The sequence below is a fragment of the Somniosus microcephalus genome, chromosome 2 (assembly GCF_052327205.1).
Source record: "Somniosus microcephalus isolate GS21.2 chromosome 2, FLI_Smic_1.0, whole genome shotgun sequence".
NCBI lineage: Eukaryota > Metazoa > Chordata > Chondrichthyes > Squaliformes > Somniosidae > Somniosus > Somniosus microcephalus.
The window spans coordinates 283,628,641-283,646,730 of NC_140988.1; the positions used below are offsets into that span (position 1 = coordinate 283,628,641).

General features: G+C 50.8%; 1 protein-coding gene across 1 annotated transcript in view; it reads right to left on the minus strand.

Annotated features, from left to right (window-relative positions):
- Positions 1-18,090, minus strand: part of LOC147123429 (phospholipid-transporting ATPase ID-like) — a 342,460-nt gene that overhangs the window by 81,651 nt on the left and 242,719 nt on the right. The window lies entirely within an intron of this gene.

Genomic DNA, 18,090 nt, shown 5'->3' on the forward strand with positions numbered 1-18,090 from the left:
TAGATCCCCCACTATTAACATCCTGGGTCAGCATTGATCAGAAACTTAACTGGACAAGCCACTTAAATATTGTGGCTACAAGAGCAGGACAGAGGCTAGGTATTCTGCAGTGAGTGACTCACCTCATGACTCCCCAAAGCCTTTCCACCATCTACAAGGCACAAGTCAGGAGTGTGATGGAATACACTCCACTTGCCTGGATGAATGCAGCTCCAACAACACTCAAGAAGCTTAACACCACCCAGGACAAAGCAGCCAGCTTGATTGGCACCCCATCCACCACCTTAAACATTCACTCGCTCCACCACCAGCGCACGGTGGCTGCAATGTGTACCATCGACAAGATGCACTGCAGCAACTCACCAAGGCTTTTTCGACAGCAGCTCCCAAACCTGCGGCCTCTACCGGCTAGAAGGACAAGGGCAGCAGGCGCGTGGGAACACCATCACCTCCAAGATCCCCCCAAGTCACAGACCATCCTGATTTGGAAATATATCGCCGTTCCTTCATTGTTGCTGGTTCAAAATCCTGGAACAGCACTGTGGGAGTAGCTTCACCACATGCTGTGTAGTGTACAATTAGGGATGGGCAATAAATGCTGGCCTTGCCAGCGACGCCCACATCCCATGAATGAATAAAATAAAATCTCCTTTTGCTTGGCATTCATTTTTCTTTGCACCTCTGTGACGCGCCATAGGTTGTTTCTCTGTGTTAAAGATGCTATATAAATGCAATTTGTTGTTATTGGGATGGCAGCAGGGGTGTAAGAAAACAGAAGAAGAAGAATTGGCTAAGGTAGGGATTGCAGAGAGGGAAGTAGCTGAGAGAGGAAAAATGGAAAGTGGCTTGGCTGTATGACAAGATGGAGATGACTGTGGAGAGAAGGGCCAAGAGAAAAAAAATAAAGAGACATAAATAATGAGGTCTGGTATGGTGCGGCAACCACAATGTGTATGTGAATGGACACAGGTAATTCGCGGTACACAGGCATGGTAGAGATTAGGAGATACATGTCTTTGTAGTAAACAGACTATGGGAGGAGACAAATGAGAGAGTCCAAAGTTGAAGTCTGAGGCCCTGTGGTGAGATGAAGTCATCCTGGAGACAGCATGCAGTCACCTTGGAATATCCATGCACCAATATCCATATTTGGAGTCAGTGAAAGTGAATCCAGGAGCCATTCGAGGAGTAGAGTACGTGGGGGCACTGGTGGAGATTGTTTGGTAGAATCAGAGGGCCATGGGGGAGAGTTATCAGGAACTTTTTCTTCACACAAAGTGTGATCAATACATGGAATGGAGTTTCAGATAGAGTAGTGGAGGCAAAACCCTGGAATAATTACAGAGACGTGGGCCCCGATTTTCCCCCAGCCGTCGGGCGGGTTTTCGGGCGGGCGCTGAAAATCGCAGAAATATGGGGTCGCGACCCGCCCCGCCCGACTTTCGCCCCCGTGTTTCAACGCGACCCGAATCAGTCCCGCCCGCAGCAGGCGGGAATGGTCGGCGGGAGCCTAATGATCAATAATTGGCATGTTTAATCCTATTTTCAGGGTCCCTTGCAATTTTCAGCCTTGCCCCGCGTAAAACACGCCTGGTGGGAACACTACTGATGAAACCTGGCATGAACAAAGTTGACTTGCTTGCTTTCAGCTACAGGTCAATCAGGACTGAAGAGATTTAATCAGACAGCATTTGTAGGCTGCAGGACCTTGTTGCTGAAGGCTTGGGGCAACTTGTTGAAGGCTTAGGCACAGCTGTGGAAGGTTGGAGCCTCACACACTTCTCCAGTGTGGGCTCCTGGGAAGCCCCTCTCACCACCCTAACTCAGCGCCTCCTCAACGGAGGCATCTGCCAGAAGCATGGGAGGCCTTTTGTTCCTTCCCTTCCTGGCATTAGAGGATCTCCAACAGCAGAGGAGGCTGGAGCAACTGCAGCAACAGCAGCTCCAGCAACAGCAGCAGCACCAGCAACAACAGCAGCACCAGCAACAACAGCAGCAGCAACAACAGCAGCAGCAGGAGCGACAGGCTGCGGCTCACCCACCTGAGGCAGCACAGGCCAGAAGGGCCAGTGCATGGAAGGCTGTCGGCGCAGGAGAAACCCCCTGAAATAAAGAATAGATTTGCCTTTCTAATCTAGGCTTTATTAACTTAAAAATCCTGTAGCACATCTTTCAACACCCAGTCCCAACTAAAGGCTGGAAAGAACTGAATTTAAGATGGCCACCACAAATCACATGACATCAACTACCAATGAGATTACAGCATATATCCCAAGGCAGGAAACAAACAACCAATCACAATACTTCTTACTAAACATAAAGAATAATCACCACACCCCCCAAACAGGGTCTACAGACACAGGGTGAGCTACCTCAACATGACTGAGCAGCAGTGCCAGAGGCGGCTCCGACTTTCGCGAGAGGTTGTGACTGACATCTGCGCAATGCTGCAGCAAGACCTGGAGCCCAGAGCACCAGGTCCACACTCCTTACCAGTGGCCATCAAAGTCACCACCGCATTCAACTTTTATGCCTCAGGCTCTTTCCAGGGATCAGCAGCAGACATCAGCGGCATCTCCCAGGCGGCTGCACACACTTGCATCAAACAGGTCACCGATGCCCTCTTTGCCCTCGCGCGCAATCAGATCCATTTCACCAGGGATCGCGCAAGTGTGAGGGCGCAGGCGCTTGTATTAGCTCAGCTGGCAGACTTTCCAAGGGTGCAGGGCATCATTGACTGCACACATGTGGCCCTTAGGGCACCCCACCGCAATCCAGGAGTTTCTGTCAACCGCAAGGGTTTCCACTCCCTTAACGTTCAGCTGGTGTGTGACCACAAGGAGGTGATTTTGCATGTTTGTGCCAAGTACCCTGGCTGCTGCCATGACTCCTTCATACTGCGCCAGTCTACTGTGCCTCCGCTATTCAGTCCGCCAAACGAACTTCAAGGATGGCTACTTGGAGACAAGGGATATCCCCTGCGATCTTGGCTAATGACGCCGTTGAGGAGACCAGCCAGCGAAGCTGAGGAGAGCTACAACTCCAGCCACATTACCACCAGATGCATTATCGAGCAAACCATCGGATTGCTGAAGATGCGCTTCAGATGCCTCGATAGATCAGGTGGAGCCCTACAGTACTCATCAGCCAGGGTCTCCAATATCGTCGTGGTATGCTGTGTGCTTCACAACATGGCACAGCGTCGTGGCTTGCCGATTCCGCAGGACCAAGAGGCTCCTCACAGAGCCGCCTCGGATGAGGATGATGCTGAGGAGGAGGAGGAGGAGGAGGAGGACAGAAACGAGCATCCTGCAGAAGCCCGCCAACCAGCGGCACCAGTGCGTGAGAACATTGCTGGCCAGAATGCAAGGAACGCACTCATCCTGGGCAGATTTGCGTAGCCTGGTACATCAAACACTGCAGCCTCACTGCTTCTTAACTGACCATGGACAGTGGCCCATGCCTGCACATTCCAACCTATTTGACCAGCTTGCTGACATCTGCAAGTTATCCTAAGGCCTCTATGTGATATCCCCATTCGCCAAATGACAGACGCCATAACTGCAGCAGTTGCCACCAGATTTTTTATGTACAGGAAACTGATGGCATTAAAACTATTTACAAGACTTTTCACCCAAGTGACTACCCTTGTGATTAGTGGTGCTTTATTTTTCTCTTACGCGTGCTCCTACGTAGTGGTACCCCTGTGGCTTCAGCAGATGTGGAGGCCCCTTGCTCACTTTCCTGCTGCACCTGTCTCGACACCTTTGGCGGGCGTCCTCTGGGGTGGCGAGCCTGTGAGGGCTCGCCAGCAGTCTGCTGCTCCTGCGGCTGTGCAGGGCTTGAGACTCCTATCTCACTGGGGTGTGGACTCCGGCGGGGCTCTGACCGAGGGCTCTGAAATGGCATGGAAGTGTGAGCGCGTGGAGAGGAGCCCCCACTTCCTTGAGGTGTGCCAACAACCTCCCTCTCATGGGTCAGCTCCCCCTCAGTGCCTGCAAGTGGCTGGAGAGCACCTTGCTGCACATCAGGGGGGCCATGGGGACCCGTCTCAGCACTGGAAATCCTGCTCAGAGGGACTTCCATGAAGGTCTGGTTTCGGTGCTCAATAGATGCCCATCGCTCCTCAAGAGATGCCATTCTATTCAGAGCACTCACCATGTTTTCGATACCCTGGCGACTAAGCTCCTCCATGGCCGCAGCCCTCCTCTCCTTGGCTGCAGCCCTCCTCTCCTCGGCCACAGCCCTCCTCTCCTCGGCAGTAGCCAACCTTACCACGGAGGTAGCCAACCTTTCCGTGGTGATGCTTTCATGCGCCAATGACTCCAATAAGGCTCTGCTCATGCTCGCCATGGACTCCTCCATTTGCTCCACACTCGCAGCGACCCTGGAGACAAAACCTGCCAGAGACTCCTGCACCTGTGCATGGAGATCCATCACCTCCTCTCTTGCGGATGGACCCAGAGGCATAGGGTGGACATGCAGCTGAGCTGAGCTGGCAGAGGCCTGCGCCCTCTGACGAGGACTCTCCACTGCTGTCCCTGTCTCCACACTCTGCTGATGCTCACTTGTGAGCTGTGATACACCAGGTGACAACACTACTCTATGTCCCGAAGGTCCCACCGAGGTGTGAGTGTCTGCGCTGGTGCTGAGTGCGCTTACTTCTGCTGACGCTGCGCCCTCAGAGGCTGGAGCTTCCTCTGAGGAGTCTGGCTGCAAAGCCTCTTACTCCTCGGCAGTGGCGACGGGGGCTCCGGATGGTCCTGTGGGGGAGTAAAGGAAAGAGTTAGAGATGTGATGCCAAGGCTACTTGCACATTGGATTTGGCAGATGCTCATAAATCCAAATGATGTGGCTTCAGAATCATATCAGCAACTCATGCTGTCAATGAGAGAGATGAGGAACTATTCTGTCACCAGCTTGCGGGCTTGCTCCTGTCTCTCCTGCCCCAGCATCCAAAGGCACGTCAGCCCCAGCAATCTCCATCACAGCTTCCTCCCAGGGGCTCAGGTGGGTGATTGAGGGTGGTCCTCCTTTAGTCCTCGCACGCTCTCGTCTATTGTGAGCTCTCTTTTCCTGCAATGAGGGAGACAAGTGGAGTTTGAATGAGAGTGCAGGAGTGAGTTTAGAGATTGCATAGCATAGATACTTAGAGGGAGACAAAGATGGTGTGAGGCTGCAAGACCAAGGGCCCTCCCTGTGTGTTGTCAGTTGTGTTCCAAGCATCAGAGTGAGAGGCAGTGTGAGGGCTGCATGGTGGAATAGTTATGTGAATGTGAGCATAGAGAGATAGGGAATGGGTAAGGGTGCATGGATGTGACTGTGAAGTGGGATGTGGAGGAAGAGATTGCTGAAGCTGAGTGCTGTTGGGGAAAGGCAATGGGGATCAGGTTGAGAGTGATGGAAATTTCGTACTTACTTTTCCTGTGTGGTGAAGGTCATGGAAACGCTTCCTGCACTGCATCCAGGTCCGACAGGTGACTCCCAGAGAGTTGACCTCTGCAGCCACCTCCATCCAGGCAGCCCTGGTCTCTTTGGGAGGCCTCTTCCTCCCTGAGCTAGGGAAGAGGACCTCCCTGTGGGCCCTAACCCCATCCACCAATATCTGCAATGAGGTCTCGTCAAATTTGGCGGCAGCTCGGCCTCTGCCACTGCCAGCAGCTGGTGCAGGCTCCTGTGCCATTCTGTCCGACTGGTTGGGAAGCCTGCAGAGGTTGAGAAGCTTGCTGGACACTTTAAAAGCACCACAAATGATGACATCATAATGTGGGGCTTTCTGACTAGAATTGGACACTTAGCAAGGGTGCCCACACGCTGGAAATTAATTGGCCAATTGAGGGAAAATTGCGTGCAGCTGGCTGACCCATTTAGATTCGGGTCAGAACCCGACATTCGGGGAACCCGACAATTCCCCGCACCTTCAGGAAAATCGGGGCCGTGGTTGCAAGGTGACCAAGGTTGGGAACTGAATATTCAGAGGTATTTGCCATTTTGTAAGGATAGGCAGAAAGGAAAAGGAGGTGGTATAGCTCTGTTAATAAGGGATGAGATCAGTGCAGTAATGAGAAATGATATTGGCCTAGAAAATCAAGACGTAGAATCAGTTTCCTCAACCCCGCCTCCTGTAAGGACTCTATTCCATTCTCCCAGTTTCTCCATCTCCGCCGCATCTGCTCCGACGATGCCACCTTCCATACCAGTGCTCTACCACCCCCAGCACCCCTTCCCCTTCGCCCGGCACCTTCCCGTGCAAGCGCAGAAGATGCAACACATGCCCTTATACCTCCCCCCTTCCCACTGTCCAGGGCCCCAAACACCCCTTCCAGGTGAAACAGCGATTTACTTGTACTTCTTGCAATTTAGTATACTGTATTTGCTGCTCACGATGTGGTCTCCTCTACATTGGGGAGGCTAAACGCAGATTGGGTGACCGCTTTATGGAACACCTACATTCAGTCCGTAAGGGGGACCCCGAGCTCCCGGTGGCCTGTCACTTTAATTCACCGCTCCATTCCCACTCAGACCTCACTGTCCTCGGCCTCTTGCATTGTTCAACGGAAGCTCAGCGTAAGCTCGAGGAACAGCACCTCATCTTTCAATCAGGCACTCTACAGCCCTCTGGACTCAACATAGAGTTCAACAATTTCAGATCATAATCTCGGCCCCTATCACATATATATATTTTCTTTATTTTATCCACACTTTTTGTTTGGCCCTTTTTTTCTTCCCTCCCACATGGCAGCTGTCCTTCATTCTGCCAGTGCAATTCACACTTCATCTAGAGCCATCCTTTGTTCCCTAACCTGTCCCATTACCACCTCCTCTTGCCTTGAGCATCTCTTAATGTCTCTCAATGGCCTAGGAATTCAGTATAGCCACGTTTGGGGCGCTACAGTTGGGCGGCCGCTAAAGTTTGCGCCCGGCGCAAGTTCGCGCCACCTTCGCCGATATTCAGTCGCATCGCCCCAAGAGGTTGCTGCTGCGCTAAAACAGGCAATGCACGACTATCAATAGGCGCTAAGCCGGCGGCCCGGGGCGATACCCCCGAGGGCGGGCGCAGGTGCGGCGAGTTGCTGATTGACGGCAGACACTCTGGCGCCGGTCAGCTCTTAAAGGGGGAGGGTGGATTTGTTTGCCTGCCACGCCCTGCACACTGCAGCCCTGAAGCAAGGCTTGACCACTGCTGCTTCATCTGTACAACGCCCAGGACTATGGAGAAGGCCAATGTTTGCACCCATTGCAGCCTCCATTATATGTTTCCAATCAATGCTATGGCTCTGAAGTTAAAGACAAGTGCAAAGCTGTGGCCTGAAGCCACAAGTACCTGTGCGAGTGTTGAGCCAAACCAGAAAGCTCTCTACCTTTGTCTCTCTGCAAAGATCCGTCTCTCACAAAGAAGGAGTGTTGCAAAAAGGCTGCCTTTTCTACTGCAGGAGGAGTGCCCTTTAATTTGCGCCCCCCCGCGCCCCACATCGACTGAGAACCGTTCCCCTCTACCAGTCGCTAGGGGCACCAGGCGCACAATAGGGCGGCGCCACTGAATTTCCGGTTTGGGGCGAACAAAGGGCGTTGCACGATGAAATGACGTCAGGATCTGCGCGCGTAGCTGAGCGCGCGCAAAGGCTTTGCGCCGCCGCTAAATCTTTACTGAAGTTGGGGAGAGGCGCAGATCGCGCTGCGCCCGGCCGCTAGCCGCCTAGCGCCCAACATCTCCTCCTCCTAAGGCGCTAGCGGCTGGCGCAAACAACTGAATTTCTAGGCCAATGTTTCTTAATCTGTCCTACTTTCTATCCTATCACTGACCTTCCCTTTTGTTCTTTCATCCCCTCCCCCTTTTCCCAGCCCCTAAACTTGCTTTCCATTTCCTGCTTTTTTCCAGTTCTGACGAAAGGTCTTCGACCTGAAACGGTAACTCTGTTTCTCTCTCCACGGATGCTGCCTGGCCGGCTGAGTTTTTCCAGTGTTTTCTGTTGTTATTTTGGATTTCCAGCATCCGCAGTATTTTGCTATTGTAGAATCAGTTTGCGTGGTGGTAAGAAATAATAAGGGTAAGAAGTCACTGGTGGAAGTGGTCTACAGGCCCCCAAACAGTAGCCACACTGTCGGACATAGTATCAATCAAGAAATAATAGGGGCTTGTAAGAAAGGTATGACTACAATCATGGTAGATTTTAATCTTCATATTGATTGGACAAAGTAAATTGGCAAAGGTAGACTTGAGGAAGAGTTCTTAGAGTGCATACGGGATGGTTTCTTGAAACAATATGTTGTGGAACCAACCAGGGAGAAGACTATTTTAGATCTGGTAATGTGTAACGAGGCTGGATTAATTAATGATTTTGAAGTGAAGGATCCTCTTGGGAAGAGTGATCATTGCATGGTAGAATTTCAAATTCAGCTCGAGGGTGAGAAAGCTACGTCTCAAACTAGTGTCCTGAACTTAAACAAGGGTAATTACAAAGGTATGAAGGTAGACTTGGTTAAAGTGGACTGGGTAAGACTGTAGAAAAGCAGTGGCAAACAGTTAAGGAGATATTTCATAACTCTCAGCAAAGATATATTCCAGTGAGAAAGAAAGACTGCGAGAAGGATGAACCATTCGTGGCTTACTAAGGAAGTTAAGGAGGGTATCAAATTGAAAACAAAGGCATACAATGTTGCGAAGAATAGTGAAAGGCCAAAGGATTGGGAAATTTTTAAAAACCAGCAAAGGATGACTAAAAAAATTATAAAGAGAGAGAAGATAGCTTATGAGAGTAAGCTACCAAAAATATAAAAACAGACAATAAAAGCTTCTACAGGTAATTAAAAAGGAAGAGAATAGCTAAAGTAAACGTTGGTCCCCTAGAGGATTAGTTTGGGGAATTAATAATGGGAAACGGAAATGGCGGAGACTTTGAACAAATATTTTGTATCGGTCTTCACGGTAGAAGACACTAAAAGCATCCCAATAATGGATAATCAAGAGGCTGTTGGGGTGGGAGGGGGGGAAACTTAAAACAATCACTATCACTAGAGAGAAAGTACTAGGCAAACTAATGGGACTATAGGTGGACAAGTCCCCTGGACCCGATGGCCTGCATCCTAGAGTCTTAAAAGAGGTGGCTGCAGAGATAGTGGATGCATTGGTTGTAATCTACCAAAATTCCCTGGATTCTGGAGAGGTCCCAGCGGACTGGAAAAACACAAATGTAACACCTGTGGCGTACCGATCACAGAAAGGACACAATCCGCTTTTCGGTCCGTAGACTATAAATCAGGCGTCATGCCTTTAAGAAGGATCACACCTTTAAGAAACTCGATCTGCAACATAGTTAAGCCCAGAGTGGGGGAGGGGCAGTCGAAGCTGTGGACTGATGAAAGGCAGTCGGACTTGGTGTAGGCTCTGACGCCATTTTGTGTTCAGCATGCAGTCTCAACAATTAAACCTTTTCTGTTGAACCTCTCCGAGTTCAGTATTTTTTGCTAGGAGTACGTAGACTCCTACACACCCCTATTTAAGAAAGGAGGGAGACAGAAAGCAAGCAACTATCGGCCAGTTAGCCTAACATCTGTCATTGGGAAAATGCTGGAGTCCATCATTAAGGAAGTGGTAAAAGGACATTTAGAAAATCATAATATAGTCAAGCAGAGTCAGCATGGTTTTATGAAAGGGAAATCATGTTTGACAAATTTGCTGGAATTCTTTGAGGATGTAACGAGCAGGGTGGCTATAAGGGAACCAGTAGATGTCATGTATTTGGATGTCCAGAAGGCATTGATAAGGTGCCACATAAAAGGTTACTACACAAGATAAGAGCTCACGTGGTTGGGGGTAATATATTAGCATGGATAGAGGATTGGCTAGCTAACAGAAAACAGAGAGTCGGGATAAATGGGTCATTTTCAGGTTGGCAAACTGTAACTAGTGGAGTGCCGCAGGGATCAGTGCTGGGGCTTCAACTATTTACAATCTATATTAATGACTTGGATGAAGGGACTGAGTGTAATGTAGCCAAATTTGCTAATGATACAGAGATAGGTGGGAAAGCAAATTGTGTGGAGGACGCAAAGACTCTCCAAAGGGATATAGGTAGGCTAAGTGAATGGGCAAAAGTCTGGCAGATGGAGTTTAATGTGGGAAAATGTGAGGTGATCCACTTTGGTAGGAAAAATAAAAAAGCAATTTATTATTTAAATGGGGAGAGATTACAAAATGCTAAGGTACAGAGGGATCGGGGGGTCCTTATACATGAATCACAAAATGTTAGCATGCAGGTACAGCAAGTAATTAGGAAGGCAAATGGAATGTTAGCCTTTATTGCAAAGGGAATGGAGTATAAAAGTAGGGAAGTCCTGTTACAACAGGGCGTTGGTGAGACCACACCTGGAGTACTGCATACATTTTTGGTTTCCTTATTTAAGGAAGGATATGCTTGCATTGGAGGCAGTTCAGAGAAGGTTCACGAGGTTGATTCCGGAGATGAAGGGGTTGTGATATGAAGAAAAGTTGAGCAGGTTGGGCCTATACTCATTGGAGTTTGGAAGAATGAGAGGGGATCTTATTGAAACATATAAGATTCTGAAGGGGCTTGACAGGGTAGATGCAGAGAGGATGTTTCCCCTCGTGGGGGAACCTAGAACTAGGGGGCCTAATTTCAGAATAAGGGGACACCCTTTTAAATCGGAAATGAGGAGGAATTTCTTCTCTCAGAGGGTCGTGAATCTTTGCAATTCTCTTCCCCAGAGAGCTGTGGAGGTTGGGTCATTGAATATATTTAAGGTGGAGATAGACAGATTTTTGAAAGGTACGGGAGTCAAGGGTTATGGGGAGCGGGTAGGGAAGTGGAGTTGAGGCGAAGATCAGATCAGCCATGATCTTATTGAATGGCGGAGCAGGCTCGAGGGGCCAAATGACCTTCTCCTGCTCCTACGTCTTATGTTCTTATGTACTTACGTAATTTAAGTAACAACTGGATGCTATAATGGGGGACTTTAGGACCTGTCTGGTGGGCTAAATTGCCTCTTTCATCCATAATTGTCTTGTGATATTCTGATTTCCCTTTCAATAATAACCCCCAGTAACAGTCTTACAACCACCTCTGGTGGTTGAACAATCCCAATGTTCACCTCCGCTGTAAAAACTGAGGCAAAGCACTCATTAAGTATCATTGTCCTTCCCTCACTGTCCACTACAAGCTTGTCCCCTTCATTTCTAAGCAACGCTCCCTTACCTTTCACTACTTATGTGCCTATAAGGTGGTAGCACACTCACTTCTAAGTCAGAAGGTCGTAGATTCAAGTCCCACTCCAGAGACTTGAGCACATAATTCAGGCTGACACTTCAGTGCTGTACTGAGGGGGTGCTGCACTCTCGGAGTTGCCATCTTCTGGTTTAAACATTAAAGCTAGGTTGCAGGTGGACATAAAAGATCCCATGGCACTATTGAAAGACGAGCAGGGATGTTCTCCTGGTGTCCTGGCCAATATTTATCCCTCAACCAACATCACTAAAACAGATTATCTGGTCATGATCTCATTGTTGCTGCGCGCAAATTGCCTGCAGCTTTTCAAATTACAACAGTGACTACACTTCAAAAGTTTTTAATTGATAAAATGTACTTTGAGATGTCCTGAGGTCGTGAACGGTGCTATATAAATGCAGGCTCTTTCTTTTATAAAAAGCCTTTTTTTCATACTCCCTCTTGGCCTTTCTAACTTTCCTTTTCGGAACTTTCCTCTATTCTTTATATTTGTTGTGGCTTTCATTATTATCCCACCTGCAAGTGCTAAGTGCTTCTATTTTTTATTTTCAAATTTGATCCAAATTCCATATTCATCCGTGGACCCACAACCTTCGATACATTCCCTCTTTTCTTTACTGCTATGAAACAAGAGCTACCTCAGTCCCAAGCCCCTTTTGTGGAGAATGAGGAGCCAGCCACCTCCTGCAATCCTGGGTATCAAGTTGCATCTCGTTGAACTAGAGTAAATGAAATAAAGGCAGTGTAGGAATCCAATGGAAGCACGGTGTTAAAAAGAGAGTAGATTGGCCCGTGTACAGTTTGCAATTGTTGTATTAAAACAGAATGTGCTTTGCTATTCATGGAGTTCGTTATGCAGGATAGGATGCACTATTTGGTGCTAACTTATTCGCTCAGGTGATGATTATTGGCACGCTCAAGTAGGGCAAAGAGGGCTGATGTGTTGTTCTGTGGTAGGATTGGAAGTGTATTGCGGGAATGTCCCTTTATTGTTAAGTGGGGGAGAAGGAGGTAAGGCAGTATTGTCAAAGGTAGATTGTGTTACACAGAAGACTTCAATAATGAATGTGCTCTGATAAGAACATAAGAATTAGGAGCAGGAGTAGGCCATGCGGCCCTTCGAGCCTGCTCCACCATTCAATAAGATCATGGTTGATCTTCGACCTCAACTCCACTTTCCCGCCCGATCCCCATATCCCTTGATTCTCCGAGAGTCCAAAAATGTATCTATCTCAGCCTTGAATATACTCAATGACTCAGCATCCACAGCCCTTTCAGGTAGAGAATTCCAAAGATTCACAACACTCTGAGTGAAGAAATTCCTCCTCATCTCAGTCTTAAATGGCCGGCCCCTTATCCTGAGACTATGTCCCCTAGTTGTAGACACTCCAGCCAGGGGAAACAACCTCTCAGCATCTGATGCCTCTTACAACAGTCACTGTGAACTCCTGCGAGTGAAGGTCATCACGATGCCCTACTCCGTGTAGTTCTGGCTCCAACACTAGAAGAATCTAATACGATAGCAAAATACTGCGGTTGTTGGAAATCCGAAATAACAACAGAAAATGCTGGAAAAACTCAGCAGGTCAGGCAATATCCGTGGACAGAAATTTGAGTTGACATTTCGGGTCGAACCCTTCTTCAAAACTCCTTTCCCCCTCCCCCCTTTCCTTTTGTTTCGCTCTCACACCTGGCAGCTATCCCTTGCCCTGCCAGTACACTTTACACCCAATCTCAGCCTATTACCATCTCGTCTAGCTTCAAACACCTTTCATTGTCTCTTTTTTACTTCTTTTGTTTCATTTATTCTTTTGTCCGATCGCAGCCCTGCCTCCGATCCATCTTTTCTTTCCAGTTTTGAAGAAGGGTTCGACCCGAAACGTCAACTCAAATTTCTGTCCACGGATGTTGCCTGACCTGCTGAGTTTTTCCAGCATTTTCTGTTGTTATTCCAGAAGAATCTAAGTCCAGCCCTTCATGAATGGTGAAGTTATGAAAGGAACAGCAGGTTATTACTGTTCATGACACACAATCTGTAGCATTTTGCAGAGGCCCAGGTTATTACTATTCATGACATATGATCTAGAGCATTCTGCACAGCCCCAACTGATGTATCTAAACAATAAAAGACCCCGATAATCCTCTTGATACCCAATTTTTTGCCATTCTTAGTCTTTAGTGTTCCTTTGCCATTCTTACTGGGGTCATTATCCATGGGAGCAGGGGGTAGGCTTTGTCACCCTGAAGCCAACTGTTGATGTGAATATCTTCTCTGAAGAGGTCGGGGTGAGCTGATGTGAAAAATGAAGGCAGTTCCCAGCATATCGGGCTGGATCCTCTGCATTTTGCCACATGCAATCTGTACATTGAAGGCGTGAAAGCCTAGTCGAGGGGGTTTTCTGTGGGAGCACGTAAAGCAACGTGGGTGTCATTGATTACACTCTGGACCTTGGGGAAGCCAGCAACGCCGTAAAGTTGGATTATCTCACTGTTGCTTTGCTGTGATACCAAAGGTGGTGAATTTGCCCGCTCTCCTGTAAAGAGCGTCAGTAACCTGAAAAATGCGTGCCTACACTGCAGACTGGCTAATATTACAGAGAATGCCCGTGGCTACAATTAAAATTTTCTGGGTTCAAGGAGGCATAGGTAAATTCTATAAACTATTATAATCTACTGTATTGCCTTTGCTATTGCTTATCTGTCATTTTTAATAAACCTGGTTAAAGCATAAGTCACAGTGGCCCAGAACTTTGGGTCCCCACGGGTGAGTACGCACGGGGTACTCACCCGTAAGCCCAATGGAAGTGCCGGTTTCCTGCATGCACTGCGCATGCGTGGGAAACCGGCACCTCCGTTCCCCTGAAAGGAGGGGTTAAGAGGTCGAATGCGTGCGCAGGAGAGGCTGCGCGTGCGCATCAAACTTACTTTTTTTTGCAGCTTTTCCCGGGAAGGTAAGTCTCCAGAAGTTAGACATATAAAAAGCAGTCGCAAGGCCTGCTTTTAACAAGGTAAGTGGTGAATTAATTAAAATTAAAACATTTTTTCCACAGGTTTATTATTTTTAAATACTTTAAAGAAAGGTACGTTTATTTTTAGCCCCGTTAGAAAATAAAATTATTTTTTTCAAAAATTTAAATTATTGTTTAAAATAGTTATTTCATGTAATTTATAGTTTATTTTAAAAATGTGATTTAAAAAAAAATTATTTGAAGATTTAGTGATGTTTTCGGGCTCATAGTATTTATAAGTTTGACAGCCCTTCCTGTCAAACTTATGAATGAAGCATTCCCTGCTCCGATTGGCTCCCCATGGCTCATGTGATCCCAGGGGACGCATTGAACTAACTGCGCACCTGGGATACGCAAGCACTGCGCGCCAGCAGTTGGAGGAGGCCCAGGATCGGAATTCCACGGGGGCCCACAGCTCAACGGCCGGCGCGCAAGGTAAGTGCAGGTCGGGGGCTTACACCCGCGGGAAGCTCCCGACCCGAATTTCTGGGCCGATATCTTAGAGTGTATTTTTTCTGCCACTTTCATAAATCTAGGCGATTATGAGAGGGTTTGTGAGACATTTAATCAGTTAAATACAATTATTGTTGTTGTAAACAAGAGAGGTACCTGAGTAAAAGATCCAAACACTTAACACCCATGTACTATCACTCCATGGAACCAAGAATTGAGACTTCCATAAATGGCTTTTTTCATCTGCAATGGGAATATTTTTCTAACAAATATCTATATATATAAATCGGTACATCTGTCTGTCTGTCATTCTGTCTGTCATTCTGTCTGTCATCGCCTGTGCGTCTGTCGGGCTATGCGCTCGAATGTTACAGGGCGTACCTACGCGCGCGTTACCTCCAAAGAAAGCTTACGCTTCCGAGACGGTTTTAAGCGTATTTACATTTCGGCCGGGCTAAAATCGCGCCCGCGGTATCCCAAAAACCTTCAACATTCCACTCATTAGCATCTCATTATCCGCTCATTAGCGACAGAGTGACCTCAAGCTCGACCAATCGTACGCCGGGTTGCTGGCGTGTGCCGCCGGGCCAATCGGTGCGTGTGTGGCCGGGCCTTATCGTTCTGAACCGAGGTGAGTCGCCGCCATCTTGATTCCAAACTTTTCCTTTCTTTTTCCCGCTTTCTGCGTCTTTAAAAAAAACGTTGCTTTTAAAACACATATTGTTTTAAAAAAAAATGATTTAGAAACGAATTAACTTATCTAATCTCATTAATTTTCCTACCTTTCCCCGTTTTTCCAGGTAGGCCTCGAAGCCTCGGCTTCTCCTTCGCACCCACGCCCGAGCTAGGCACCTCCTGGCCCCACTCGAAGGCTGGAGGGCCGAGCCTCAGCCCAGCGCCGCTAGGGTGCACGCGCAGCAGGAGCTGAGACGCGGCATCTCTCTCTGGCTCGGCCGGGGGGGCGGGCTTGCTGAGCGTCAAGCGTCACCCTGGCAACCGGCCCCCCAGCCGTCTCGCACAGCCGCAATCGGCGGTCTTCACCTCGGGGGGGGGGGGGGGGCGCGACCCTCGGGGGGGCCGCGACCCTCGGGGGGGGGCCGCCAAGCGTCACCCTGGCAACCGGCCCCCCGGCCGTCTCGCACAGCCACAATCGGCGGTCTTCACCTCGGGGGGGGGGGCGCGACCCTCGGGGGGGGGGGCCGCGACCCACGGGGGGGGGGCCGCCAAGCGTCACCCTGGCAACCGGCCCCCCGGCCGTCTCGCACAGCCGCAATCGGCGGTCTACACCTCGGGGGGGGGGGGCGCGACTCTCGGGGGGGGCCGTGACCCTCTGCGGGGGCCGCGACCCTCGGGGGGGGGCGCGACCCACGGGGGGGGGCGCGAACTTCGGGGGGGCCGCGACCCTCGGGGGCGGGGCGCGACCCTCGGGGGGGCGCGACCCTCGGGGAGGCCCCCCGCCCTCCCTCCCCTCCCTTCCCCCCCCCACGCCCCCCCTCCCCTCCCTCCTCCCCTCCCCCTCCCCTCCCCCCCTCCCCCCCTTTCCCCCCTCCCCTCCCCTTCCCCCCCTTCCCTCCCTTCCCTCCCTCCCCCGCTTCCCTTCCCCCCTTCCCTTCCCCCCTCCCCTTCCCTTCCCCCCACTCTCCCCCCCTTCCCTCCTCCCCCTCCCTCCATCTCCCCCCACCACCCTCTCCCCCCCCACCCCCCAGTCGCTCTCTCTCTCTCTCTTCCAACAACAACATGCCCTCAAAAAAGCCTCGGCACCGCCGGGCACTTCAGCTAGTCTATATATATAAATCGGTACTTCTGTCTGTCATTCTGTCTGTCTGTCATCGCGTGTGCGTCTGTCGGTTATGCGCTCGAAAGTTACAGGGCGTACCTACGCGCGCGTTACCTCCAAAGAAAGCTTACGCTTCCGAGACGGTTTTAAGCATATTTACGTTTCGGCCGGGCTAAAATCGCGCCCGCGGTATCCCAAAAACCTTCAGCGTTCCGCTCATTAGCATCTCATTATCCGCTCATTAGCGACAGAGTGACCTCGAGCTCGACCAATCGTACGCCGGGTTGCTGGCGTGTGCCGCCGGGCCAATCGGTGCGTGTGTGGCCGGGCCTTATCGTTCTGAACCGAGGTGAGTCGCCGCCATCTTGATTCCAAACTTTTCCTTTCTTTTTCCCGCTTTCTGCGTCTTTAAAAAAAACGTTGCTTTTAAAACACAAAATGTTTTTTAAAAAAATGATTTAGAAACGCATTAACTTATCTAATCTCATTAATTTTCCTACCTTTCCCCGTTTTTCCAGGTAGGCCTCGAAGCCTCGGCTTCTCCTTCGCACCCACGCCCGAGCTAGGCACCTCCCGGCCCCACTCGAAGGTTGGAGGGCCGAGCCTCAGCCCAGCGCCGCTAGGGTGCGCGCGCAGCAGGAGCTGAGACGCAGCGTCTCTCTCTGGCTCGGCCGGGGGGCGGGGCTTGCTGAGCGTCAAGCGTCACCCTGGCAACCGGCCACCCGGCTGTCTCGCACAACCGCAATCGGCGGTCTTCACCTCGGGCGGGGGGGGGGGTGGCGCGACCCTCGGGGGGGGGGCCGCGACCCTCGGGGGGGGGGCCGCCAAGCGTCACCCTGGCAACCGGCCCCCCGGCCGTCTCGCACAGCCGCAATCGGCGGTCTTCACCTCGGGGGGGGGGGGAGCGCAGCCCTCGGGGGGGGGCGCGACCCTCGGGGGGGCCGCGACCCTCTGCGGGGGCCGCGACCCTCGGGGGGGCCGCGACCCTCGGGGGGGGGCCGCGACCCTCGGGGGGGCCGTGACCCTCGGGGGGGCCCCCCGCCCTCCTTCCCCCCGCGCCCCCCTCCCCTCCCTCCCTCCCCCCCCACCCCGCCACCCCCCCCTCCCTCCCCCCCACCCGCCCCCCTCCCCTTCCCTTCCCCCCCTTCCTCCCCCCCGCCCTCCCCCTCCCCTTCCCCCCCTCCCTTCCCCCCCGCCCTCCCTTCCCCCTCCCTTCCCCCCAGCCCTCCCTTCCCCCCCGCCCTCCCTTCCCCCCCCCGCCCTCCCCCCCACTCCCTCCCTTCCCCCCCCGCCCTCCTCCCCACTCCCTCCCTTCCCCCCTCCTCCCCCCCTCCCCTCCCGCCGCTCTCTCTCTCTCTCTTCCAACAACAACATGCCCTCGAAAAAGCCTCGGCACCGCCGGGCACTTCAGCTAGTATGAGTATAAAGCCACTGTTGGGGTTTATTCTAGTAGAGTATTCCTTCTAAGATGTTATCTTGCCATATCTTCTGAATTAAAAATTTGTGTGCAAAGTTTCACTTTAATTATAAAGAGGAACTTACTCCCTTTAACACATTTAGATCAATTTATAAGTTTGTGTTCATGGCATTTGCCCGGGCACATATCTGG